Raw genomic sequence first — 13,421 nt, 5'->3', positions numbered from 1 at the left:
GGAAGATCTGCTGGTGCCCCATGGCCCTTGAGGGCACCGATGACAGCAAAGCTGACATGCAATGATGTAGTGGGGAGGAGTTCTGCCTACGGTGATAGCGAGTGAGCTGGGGGACAGAAGTTTAAAGCAGGGACACGGTATCTTGAACCCTTACGGAAAGGGCGGTGTGAAGCGATAGTTGCTTGTCTTCCAGATGACACAGTTTCTTCTAAATGTTCAGCAGCAACCCTAAATATGTTTTCTAAGTGCAACATGTAGAAACATCTTATGAAAAAAGTGTACCTCAGTAATACTTCGCATCCCTTCTCCCAACAGGTGCACCGTTGGGGACCTCTCCTCATCCCTTGCTGCAAGGATGAACCAATTTAAGTTCAGGAATACCAGCCCCCTGCTCTTCTACCACTCCACAAAAGTCTTTCACCTCCACTCTGGGACTCAGTCATCTTCAGTACTGCTCAATCCTCTTCCTTGGCATCTCTCTCACCTTCTTTTGCTCCCCTTGACAAGATTCTCAGTGCACCCCCACAGTCATTACAGACATGTATGCTACTATTCTTTAACTCCATTCAAAGCCTTGCCCCACCACCATTCGGTGGACTCTATAACTCCCACTGCTCTCCTTCTTGCACCCTTCACTCTAGCACGCTCTCAATCTGTTCATCCCTCCCCCACTCTGTGCAACTTTCTGCTGAATCTGTTCCTTCTCCCACCTCACCACAATCATTGGAACTTCCTAGCCCTTTCATCCAGTCAGCACTGACATTCTTAGGGCACCCTACCTCTCACACAACAGTATCCCCCTTGAAATCCCTGTCGCTACCAACACTACACATATGCTGACATCCCCATGTAAAGAGCCATCTTTCTAGCTCTCTTGTATGGTTCCATGTGATAATGTTGCTGTGAAAAATAGTCGCCAGGTAGGTCTTTTTTTTCTGCCCTCTAAAAAATGTTTCCCAAATATTCTAGGAGGGGTATAGTTATATAATATTACCTCCAATCCTAGAACATTTGGGGAAAGTGTTTGATTGTCTTGAGGGTGCCTTTATAGCAAATGTTGCCACCTGGTCGCCATTTTCACTGCGACATTTTCACTGGATATCTCTTGTATTGCCTCTGGTTCATGTTCAGCCATTCAACGTCATCAACTGGTAACATGCACATTTATCACAGTCCACTGCTCTTTTCTAAGATACCTGCTTGTGGGACTGCCCAGATTACTGTGTGCTAAACTTCAGATTGAAGCACCCTGTCCTCAGTGAATACAATTACAAAGAAAGTACAGACACATAGGGCCTCATTACGAGTAACAATAGCGGGTGATTACGAGTGCGCGAGCACGCGTGTTCCCTCATGCCGGTAATGGCAATACCGCCATGCCGCTAAAGGGCCTCCAACTCCCCTATACCGGCATCGCGGACCCGCCCATAGCGGTACCGCGTCATACCAACCCCTAAATACCATCACGGTAATACCACCATGGTAATACCGTGTTCGCAAAAAACAGACCCGGAAATTACGTCATCACGCAGGAACGGGAAATGGGTCGGCGGCCATCTTTAAAAACACAATCCATTGCCATCCTCCCCAACCACCAGTCCATTTGTGTTGTGCTGTGGCAGAAAATGACCAGGATGTCCAAGGCAACCAGGAAGATGACCCCCAGGAAGCGCAAACAGCCTATTCCAGACGCTGAGCTTAGTATGCTCGCTGACACCCTGGCCCAGTATGCGGACAGCATCAGGAGTACCGAAATGAAGCATGCGGCCGAGACCAAAAAGAAGGAAGTCTGGCAGGAGGTCGCACAGAGGGTGTCGGCAGTGGGAACCACCCCAAGGAGTGTGCGCGACTGTCTCAAGCGGTGGGATGACCTCCGCCTCAGGGTGAAGAAGATCCTGGAAGACAATAGGAGGGCTGCAATGGCGACAGGCGGGGGGCCACATTCACCAGTGAAGTTGACTCCATGGGAGGAGACAGCCAGTACCTTTATAGATCCGGAGTCCATAGAGGGAATCGGAGAGCAGGAGGTGGGTGCCGCATCATCCCAAGAAGAAGGTGAGTGACCCATCACATACCTGTAGGGTAAACCATGATGTGGCACAAGTGACGTGGAAGTGAGACTAGGCAAGGCAATGCATGTCCCAGGCCCACATCAACATATCCAGTCAAGAATGTGTGCCATACCCTGCCACACACAAATGCATGCTGAGTGCCAATCCCAATCCCAACACATGTGCAACATGACTCGACCGTGCCCATGTAACTCACCACACAGACACCATACCAATGCCATGCCACCAGCCATGCAATGATTGCCCACATGCCCCCTCAAGACACCAAATGCCACACCCATTTAGGAATTGGATGCATGAATGTATGAACATATCACAATGCAATAGATTATCACTACCATGTGACACCATCACTGATCACCTGCATCTCTTCTATCCCCCAAGCACCGATGAGGAAGATGGCAGGCAGGACAGGGTTGCAAGTGCATCTACTTCACGGCAAGGGACCAGGGCCACCGCCATCACCATCCCCCAGCCCCACAAACTGCCCAGACTAACAGGCAGTGTGCCACACCGGGCAGAAACCCAGCAGGAAACACCTGCAACCAGAGTCCAGCAGCAGCCACCCACAACAGTGGGAGGCGTTTCCATCCCCGCTCCGCCAACCACCGCGGACGTTGCAGATGCTGATGTGGAGAACGAGGGTGACACAGTGATGCCCACCACACCCACCCCAAGCCCCATTACCAGCCCCCCCCTACAGAGGCCGAGAGCCGCGACGATCCATGACTCCACGACTCGGACCTTGGAGAGTCTGACATATGCCTCTTTGAGGAGGATTGTGCCCTGGACGTGGGCCCAACGCAAGTGCCATCCACCACCCTGCCTACCACTACCCTGCCTACCAGCACCCTGCCTACCACCAACCTGCCTACCACCACCCCGGCCACCAGCACTCCTGCTGCCAACGACTCCTTCGAGGCTCGCCTGTCAAGGGTTGAGGCACGGCAGGAGTTGATGCTTGAACTAATGTGGCAACAAATAGCCAATGGTAATGACTCTATGAGGGCCATTGCTACAGCCATCGCTGCCAACACGGCTGCTGTTGAGGCATCTACAACTGCCATGAGGGAGTATCTGGGGGCACTTACGCAAGCCCTGGTGTCAAACGTGCCTCAAATGCAGCGCCCACACCTTGGGGCAGGCATGGGACCGGCCACTGACACCTCCACTGCCACAACCCCTTTGACCTCAGCCCAATCAAGCCCCATGCGGATGACGCGGAAGAGTGCACGGTGCTTGGACATGGCATCCCCGGATCCCAAAATAGCAAAGAAGTAGCGTGGGCAGACAATGCCATTGGACAAATGGACGTTGGTCAAGGGAACAGTGTTTGGTGTACATTTGGGGACGTTTGGGGTTTTTAGGGTGGGTGAGGGATTTCACTGGGTTATTTTTGGTGTTTGTAGGGTGGGTGAGGGAGTTCACTGGGGTATTTTTTTGGGGTTTGTAGGGTGGGTGAGGGAGTTCACTGGGGGATGTGAGGGGAATATGTTTACATTGTCACATGTCTGAAAAATACACCTGTTGTTTGCAAGAAAATCTATGGCTGGACATACTTCATTTTGTGCATGTACATTTAATGTGTGATGGTGTACAGTGGCGAACTTCTAACAAAACAAGTGTGCATGTCCACATGCAGCCAGTGTGTCACTGGCACATTACTTTCATGGTCCCTGCTTTTCAAAAGTATTCGTCGATTAGTGCTTGGCGTACAGCATGGCCATCCCGTGCATCACGTACTGGCAGGGGGGCTTCTTCGCCTCCGTCTCCATCCCCTTCATCCTCACCCGGCCCATTCATGTCAATGTCAGGTGGCAGTGGTACATTCCTCCGGACGCACATGTTGTGCAGCATGACACAGGCCATGGTGATCTTTGCCACCTTCTCAGGCCTATATAGGAGTGCCCCATCAGACCTGCTTAGGCAGCGGAACCGTGCCTTCAACAGGCCAAAGGTCTGCTCAATCACAACACGGGTACGCGTGTGCACACGATTGTACTCCTCTCCATGGCTGTTCTGTGGGTTCCGCACAGGGGTAAGTAGCCACGGCCTCAAGGGATATCCTTCATCACCTGCAAGCAGATACAAATAGGTGTGTGTCACTCTGAACTGCCACCTTCAGGGAGCCCAGTCATGGCAGCAGCTATCTGGTGTGGGCATGCACATGTCCCTGTACGTATACAAAATAGTCACCTAGATGCAATGTATACTGTAATGAGGTGTGGTACACTGGATGGGGTTAAATAGATAATGCAGGGTGTAATCATGCATGCTGAGGCAGATGTGCTGTGGTAGTGCGACAATGTTTAGCCTCCAATTCATGCTGTATATTCTTCACTATGCATGGTCACACTAACCACATTGCCACAGTTGCCATCCTGTTCAGTCATGCATTGCTTACCATCACCATGGTGGCCTGGTTGTGCCTCTTACTTGTTGACATCCATATGCATTATTTGTGATATGTGGCCCAGTGATGTGTCATGTTCCGTTTGGCTGGTTCAGGTGAGGAGTGTTTATCTCTGCATGCATTCTCCACTCACTGGCTATTGCCACCCAGGTGCACTACCCCCCCCCCCTTTCCCACCCTGGTGCACTATTCACCCCCCTTCCCCACCCTGGTGCAGTAGCCCCCCCCCTTCTGCATCCACACACATCAGTACTCCACAGCACAGCCATGGGACAGTTGTGCAACTCACCAAGCAGCCAGGCACATGGTCCAGCATGTCGCTCCATGTGACAGGGTAGCATGGAGTTGCGCAGTACCATGGCATCATGTGTGGATGCAGGAAATCGGGCGGAGCAATGGGTGATGATCTTGCTGGAGTTACATACCATTTGCACATTGATGGAGTGCTATTGCTTGCGATTGCGGTACACCGCCTCTATGGCATGGATGACTACCAATTCCACATGGGTGCAGTCGATGGCACCAACACAATTGGGCATGCCTGCCAGTGCATGGAAGCCTACTTTGGTTTCGGCTATCTCCTGGGCAGTCCGTGGTAGTGATATGTGGGTGCTTGCGTGCTTCAGGAGGGCATCCAGCACTTGGTTCAGCATGCGTGAAAATAGTGGTTGTGAAATGCCATGCAGCTGGCCCACTGTGTGTTGGTATGTGCCCGTGGCCAGGAAGTGTAGCACAGACACCACCTTTAGTGGTGGGGGGATGGCAGCGCGTATTTCTATGTGGCTGGCAATGTCGTTCTGTATCATGTTCCCTCTGGTGGTGATGGTGTCACGGTCCAACCGGTACAGGGTGTGGGTCTGCTCAGGGGTTAGGTTAAATGGGCTGGGTCTGGTGCGAGGGATTGGTGGCTGCCTACGAGGCACTGGTGGCTGCGCCGGTGGTAAATGCTGGGCCTGTCTCACCCTCCTTCTCTGTCTCCTCTGTGCTGCCTGTTGTTGCTGCTGTAGTTGTTGTTGTTGCTGTTGTTGCTGTAGTTGTAGCAGTATAGGCATGTCCTCCAGCGCCATGATTGCAACAGCTAGTGGTAGCATTTTGGTGTAGGAAGGGGTGTGGTGTGTAGGTGTGCTCCTTTTGTACTGGCCCAGTCTACATTGCCTCCACCTGTGGGGGGGTGTGGTGTGTGGGTGTGCTCAGTTTATACTGGCCCAGCCTCCATTGACTCTACCTGTGGGGATTGTGTGCACCTGTGGCAGCTACCTTGTATCCTGATTGCTGTTTGCAGGTGGTCCGCGATGCCTGTATGGCCGGCATCGTGCAGCCCATGATTACCGGCTTCGCAATGCCGGTATTTGCATGTCTGCGTAGGTTCGGATTTCCCCCTATTACCGGCATGCCGGTATTTGCTTCCTGAAGGGGCGCGTGTATGCGCCTATGCCGTTATTAGCGGCACCATTATTTAGGGTGCCGCTAATACCGGGTTTGCGGGTCGGAATGCAACGGGACGGTAAACGATACCGGTATTACCATACCGGCATCGTTTTTGCCTTACCGGGCAACCTTGTAATGAGGCCCATAGACTTAAAGCAAAAGAAGTGAGAAAGGGGTAGGTTTAAAAGAGTTACACAAAATACTAGGGAAGAGTACCAGGTATATGGGGCAAAGAAGACATATGGAGGTTGGGAAATGGAGTAATCCCCCACTTCGACCCCCCGTAAAGAACAAAGCATAGAAAGAACAACCTTAAAGAAACTACCAATTTCATAAAATACATTGAGTAAAACAAACGTTAAAAAGATTTTTCTAGGTCTATGGTGAAGCTGGTACAGTGCAAATTACTTTGTCTTATATTGTAGGGAACTCCAGGGATACATTCCTCCTAACTACCTTGAACTCTATGCGCATAAAACGAGAACTTTTAATTACATATTTGATAAATATGTAAAACAATATGTTCAGATTTTATATAAAAACACAAAAATGCACAATGTATACAAAAAGAACAGAAAATAGCTCCAAAGCCCCCCATTGCAACACAACATGAATATGACACAAGACTTCATCTGTGTAAAATGAAGGGCTCGAAAGTGAGGAGAGCTAAGCATTATTTAGATCCTCCTTGTAGCATAGAGGAGCCTGGTTAGCTTGACACCAACAAGGGCCTGGATCTACTTTTGGCTCCTCAGGCCAACTGTTGCAGAACAAACACACCTTTGTGAATTTAACTGTGTGCATATGGGACAATCCATAAATAAACATGAGGACACACCTACAGGAGAGTTAAAGCATAAGGGTTCATAAGTAATGGACGAAATGATAAGCTTGCATCTTACGTGGAAGTTAGATTTGCAGAACGCTATGCACGAGGTCCTTGATCTCCAGTGCTAGCTCTTGGTCACTGGTTAATGCTGTGTACCCAGGAGCTGCTTTTAGCTCTTTCCTATTCAACCTTAATATCGATCCCTGAAATGTACTTATGATATATAAATGAAATGACATTTTATTTATATCGCGCTCCTACACATATGTTTCCGAGCGCGAACATATATGTATCACTCAGCGGACTCATAATATAGCTACATTTAAAACTCCCTATATGATTTTACAAACAGTAGACTCACATGCTAACGTTCCCCTGCCCACTTTATGGTTTTAATATTGGATATTTCCCTGGGGTACTCTTCATTTGTCTCAAAAATGTTCTTAGTGGAATACACACAAGTAGAAAAAAGGGGGAGATCCAATACGTTGCACCTGGACCGTAAACGCAGTCAATTCTATAAAATAATCTAGCTACTACCATTAGCGGCAGTACCTGCAGCATGGTATCAGGCCAGTGATGGGAACTGTCCTTTCTGAAGAACTGTCCCAGAATCCCTCATTTTGTGCTCCTCTTCCTGCTGCATTCCTGCTGCACTGTAAGTGCAGAATAGGATAGACTCTGTCTTATGAAAACAGGGAGTAAATAACAATAAATGTTCCAGGATTAGATTTTGTGAAGTCACCAACCTCATATCATTTGGTTCTGAATGTTGCAGCTTACCAAGAGTGGACGGGGAACCAAAGCTATCCCGGGAAATGTAAAGTGGCCCTATATCACTGTGCTAGAAAGACCAACTTCTCTAAATAGGGTTCATAATGTATTATGTGCTTCAAATGGATGTGGGAGTGGAGGAGAGATGGAAGGAAGGCGGGAGTGTTGATGGGGAACTGGGTAAGAGGCCCATGATGCAGAGACCCGCTGGGAAATCTCCAGAGTTCCCTATAGGCCATTCCACCCCCGCATGTTACTTAGAGGATGCCTGGTTTTTACAACATCAATTTATGAAATTGATCGTATCTCTTACTGTTAGCCTGATTTCAGTTAACTGTGTTTTTATGCATGTGTGTTATTGTAGTTTATTTAATGATATTATTGGGATTTTGCACTGCTTTTATATATTGAATATTTTTTGTTCTGAATTGTTTTCTTTTTTCGTATCTTAAGGATTTGTAAGATTTTCCAATGAAGACGATCTGTTTGCATTATTCCAAAATAAAGCACTCTAACCCTGTCTCAAATGAAAGTGCACATTCATAAAGACTATCTGGATAATGTGGTCCACTAGATGCGAGACTACCATAGTCATGCTTTTTAATAATACTTTTATATCTTGTAAAACAAGAATGATGCCAGCCCGTGGTTCACCTTAAAGGATTTTTCAAGGCAAACACAACACAATTTCTTGAAGATTACCCTCACAGAATTACTAATTTAGTTAAGAAGCTGTGAGCTTGAAAAATTCATAACTCAACAAAAAATTATAGATCCAATAAAGACATCCAATAAAACACACAGGGCCAGATTCTCAAGAATGAGCGCAAATGAAAGGAGCGCAGAGAATGCGCCCCTTTCATTTGGGCTGAATACAGAAATGCTCAGATCACCTTACTCTCAAAGGGGACCTAAGTATTTCAGGTGGGGCTGGACAATAGCGCAAAGATGTGCTGTCCAGCCACCTTGCATGTGTTAGTTTTGGGAGCGCGCTCCTGACACTAATGTATGACACTGATGTATGATGGTTCCCATCAACCACGTAGTTGCTGGGCGCCTTTTTCACCGAGATTTGCCAGTAAATGGCGTGTCTCTGTTAAAAGCTCGAGAAAATAAAAAAGCATTTCTATACCTGTTAGGTGGATGGAAAGGCTACTGTGACATCCAGCATACACTGCAGCTATAACACTTCAAAAACATATCATGGCAGGGTCATAATTTGTACCTACCCCTATGCCTGTTCCCAACTGACGCAGGGCGAAGACCCTCATTTCTGCACATTTAAAAGCGCATTCCGTTTGGGAATTCGGGGTGTGCTTTTAAATGCGCAGAAACTCCCCCTTAGCTTCTGAATTAGCACATATAAGGTGCGCATATTCACATACCCTTTAGGAGGTTCTTACAGTGAGGCGATGCGCTAATACATCTTCTCACTTGCGGCAAAATATTTTTGAGACTCTGCCCCACAGCATCTCCAAAGTTATAGGAACATGTTAGTTTTGACCAACTTTAAAATGAATACAACCGAGGAGAAAATAAACATTTAAAAAAAGGAAGAAACAAAGACCATTTTCACTGTTAAAGAAAAAAAAGGTGAGGGATAATCATGAATTCAAAGTGCTAGTTTACATAAATCACCTTTCCACAAATAAGCTGTCATCTGTTAATCACATTGGGCCTCATTAGGACCCAGGCGGTAAGGGGTTTACGGCAGCGTTAACAGCGCCGACCCTTACCGCCTGAGTACGAGGTCCCTTAGCGCCATGGCGCTTTTAACACCTGCTTTTAGCAGGTGTTAAAATCCATGGCGCTAAGGGACCATGGAGTTAATTACGCCACCGTAATTTACGGTGGCGTAATTAACGCCTTCCCCACTCCCATTATGCCCTATGGGGCAAAAATGGGAATGGGGAAGGGTAAATGGGGATTGGGGACTTACCGCCCCCGCCAACCTCGGAATGGGGCGGTAAGTCCGCCAACCACCATGGCGTAAACGTAGTTTACGCCATGGTGGTAAAGTCACGGCCCAGGCGGTAACTTACCGCCTGGGTCGTAATGAGGCCCATTGTGTAAAATATCTGAACATGCTGATATACATTTACATTCCAATCTGGTAGCAGGGTAAGCTCCTGATATCATCCATCTATACCCTTAAAACTCTTTATGGTGTGGCATAGCTAAATATCCAGCATCTTACTTTTCCCTTCATTACATTTGTGTGGTAACTGAGCCGAATACATTAGGTACATCAATCCCAAATCATCTTCTGTTATAGCTCTCCATCTCTACCACAGTACCTCTGAGAGTCATCCCTCACTACAGCCTAATATGAGTCCTAGATAAGCTCTATGGAAAGAAATTAGTGGTGTAAACATTGTTTTAAGTCAGGATGAGGGCATACAATCTATTCTTATTTAGGAACTACCTCAATTGGAATCACTCACCCAATTTATGAGTTCAAATTTCGTCAAGATTGTAAGGATTTAGGATTTATGCTGGCAGTTTTCCATTCCTTTAGAGTTTTTTATTGTATAATTTCAAAATTAAGTTCTCCTAGACCAAATAGTTATTGTTGGTAATTATTATGGGTTAGCTAACCTTACTACGATGCTAGTGATTTCATGAATAGCATCAGCTATGCCTGTTTCTTAAATGTTAAGCCTACTTACTTATTATTATGAAAGTTACTTGAGTGGTATTCCGTCAGGCCTGGAAAGGATATTATGATTCCTTTTTTAATGTGTATTGCAGACTCTGTTGGTGGATCATTGTTTGATGTCAGCCATAGTGTGCAATATCATAACAATTATCGGAAGTTCCTTTTTTGAAATCTACTCAAACTCTGCTTATATCATGTTTGCACACTTAATTCTTTAGGGAACATTATGTGGTAATATCTGTTGTCACACATCATAAGAGAATATGAATTCATATTACAAACAAGAAGGGCTTGCTAATGAAATATGAACGCTCAAAACGATAAAAGTTGCAGTTAGCATTTGGTAAATGTTTCTCATACCAAGTATAATCGGCAAAAATGTCGCTGAAAAAAGAATCGTGGCAAAAATGCTGTGGTTTGACCCGGTAAAGGTGTACCCCATTATACCATTTAAGGGGAGTGGGAGTTGTGGGGGTGTCCCCCGATCCCCTTAAATAATATAATGGGTCCAGGGGTTGCGGGGATGTCCCCTGCATCCTTTACATGATTGTGGCAGCAAACCCACAGCATTTCTGCTGCAATATTTTGTATCCACGGCCATTTTTGCTGCGATTTTAAGACATGGAACCGTATAATGATGTAATGGGAGATCAATGATGAAGTGGTAGCAACATGAATCCCACATATGTTTCAATAAGCATGGCTAAGGTAGTGCATTCTTTATATACAATGAACATTCTTTTTGACATTGTGATTCAGATTCTCGCGGTAATATTAGTTGTTACAGATCTCCTAAAGGGGATTTTTAGGATAATGTATTAGTATATAGTGTTGATTAATCTTAATACAGTACTTGAGATGCTTTTGACAATGTCACTTATTTCAGATATTGCAGGATGGAAACATTCTATTATTGATGTTAAATTTATTATTAAAAGAAATACATAACGTTTATGATCCATGTTGAGTCCAAACTGTGTTGTTCATAGCTTGCAGATGTATAACCCTACTGCCTGTCTGAGTTTTAGAACTCTGTTGCCACCTCTTGCAGATGCATTGATCATTTCAAATCCTAAAAATCCAACATTGTCCTTGTTATGCTAATGATGCAGAGCTAAAAGACATTTCAGATCTTGGCTACAAATGTAATTGATATGTTCTCAAATTTTTGTTTTCAATTCTCTAATAGTATTAACTATATGCAGTTTCGAACATACACAAACAAAAGTGTATACAACATATTTTATTGTTGCAATTAATACATTGACAAATCTGAATACTCCATGCAAGTGTTTTTCAGAGCCCAAAGAAACTGCAGCGAGGAAGATGCTTTTCAGTCACAATGTAAACTCATTAAACTGAGGTTCTTACAGAGAAGAAATAATATAAATATCATCAAAAAAGCAAATAAACACAAAAGAGGGACTCAGATTACTGAGGGATTTTACTGGGTAAGTAAGCTGATCATCAAACAAAGCAATTTCCTCAGGTTGAAAGTTTTGTTCAAAACACAAGAAAATGGACTCAATCCAAAATGAATAAGAAAATATCAAAATTATTCCATTCAAAACATAGTTCATGTTAAAAAGTTTTTTAAAAACAATACACATATCCTCATATGTTGCATTAAAGTAAAACCATTGCCACAGCTATTACACAGAACATATTCAATATCTCTAATCACCAACTATCAAACCATCACCATACCCTGTGGCAAAAAGTGTAACAAAAACACAATACGATGCAACAATGTTAAAATAACTTTTACGGATTACTACGGGTGGGTTGCTAGTCACAGACCCAATGACTCAACATGTTTCTTTTCTCTCTAATTGGGAACATTCTTCGGGGGCAAATAGATTTTTTGTGCAATTAATTAATGAATTTTGACTTTTGATTCAGAAGTGTCTTGAAGACACCTGCTCAAAGAACGCCAGTCTTGAGTTTTTTGAAGCCAGATATAAATATGCATAAACATGCCATCTTCCTTCTCCGTTGTAAAATTCAAATTCCAATGGCTGTAATTCAGAAAGGTGTGACTAGGACACAAAGCCATAGCATGACCCCTCCAAGTTTCTTAGCAGGTGTGGCATATATGCATCATTGAACTCCCATCTTCATGTTATGAATCAAAGCTTGCGCTTTGGGTCCTCAGTTTATAGATTCATACCATGAAGGTGGGAGTTCAGTGATACATATATGCAGCACCTGCTAAGAAACTCGTCCGTTGCTGGAATCGGCAAAGGTTTCAAGGACCGTACACTGTAGTTTTTGCCACACATTTCGCAGTTAAAGTGAAGTAGTTGCGGTACTGGGTCCACCTATCCGGCGTTGGGAAGGCACCCGATACAGCTCCACCTTCTCATGAAGCAGATCTAGGTATTGACCCAGAATAAAGCAGTATGTTGTTTGACTTGGCCCAGTTATTGACCCAGTATCAGCTACATTGTACATAGAACACATAGTTGATTTTTTCTTGAGTGTCACATTCCCTTTCAATATAGTTACCCATTGAAATAGAAGTACATTAGTGACCACTCCCTTTTTGATATTAAAGTTTATTGCACTACCTTCTGTTTGAAAATAATGGATTTTCAATTGTTAGCATGGATGTTTGCTTCTTTTCTCCCTCTGCATGTACAACACCGCAGATGTTGTGTAATGCATATGATGATAGAAGTACATTTGTGACCACTCCCTTTTTGATATTAAAGTTTATTGCAGTACCTTCTGTTTGTAAATAATGGATTTTCAATTGTTTGCATGGATGTTTGCTTCTTTTCTCCCTCTCCATGTACAACACCAAAGATGCTGTGTAATGCATATGAAGTGTTGTATATGTTGTTTTTTCTTTGCAGGTTGTATCTTACTGTTTTGTGATTATTTTATATGGTGGGGACATATAAAAGGGGGGATACAGGATTATGGAATGTTTTTGTTTTGAGAATGAAACACATTTGGGATAACATGAATCAGGAGGGAGACTGAGGAGGACATTGAATACAATCAATATAAGGACGTTATATTTGGCACTGTGGCCGATGTGCACCGCCCTGAATCCGATAACATGTGGTATAATGGAAGATGAGAGCTGCTTTGTATGCTTTTTGATACCTCATGCGACGGGTGCACCTACATTGTTTATAACCTCTTGTAGCCCAGTGCATGCTACATTTAACCCTATGCAGAGTACAGAGTCCTTTCCAAGGGCACCCTGTCCAGGCAGTCATCATGGATCTAGACGAT

This window comes from Ambystoma mexicanum, chromosome 2p (assembly GCF_040938575.1).
Source record: "Ambystoma mexicanum isolate Mex_15411 chromosome 2p, UKY_AmexF1_1, whole genome shotgun sequence".
Classification (NCBI taxonomy): domain Eukaryota; kingdom Metazoa; phylum Chordata; class Amphibia; order Caudata; family Ambystomatidae; genus Ambystoma; species Ambystoma mexicanum.
The sequence above is the reverse complement of the archived record's forward strand: the minus strand, read 5'-3'. Positions refer to the sequence as shown.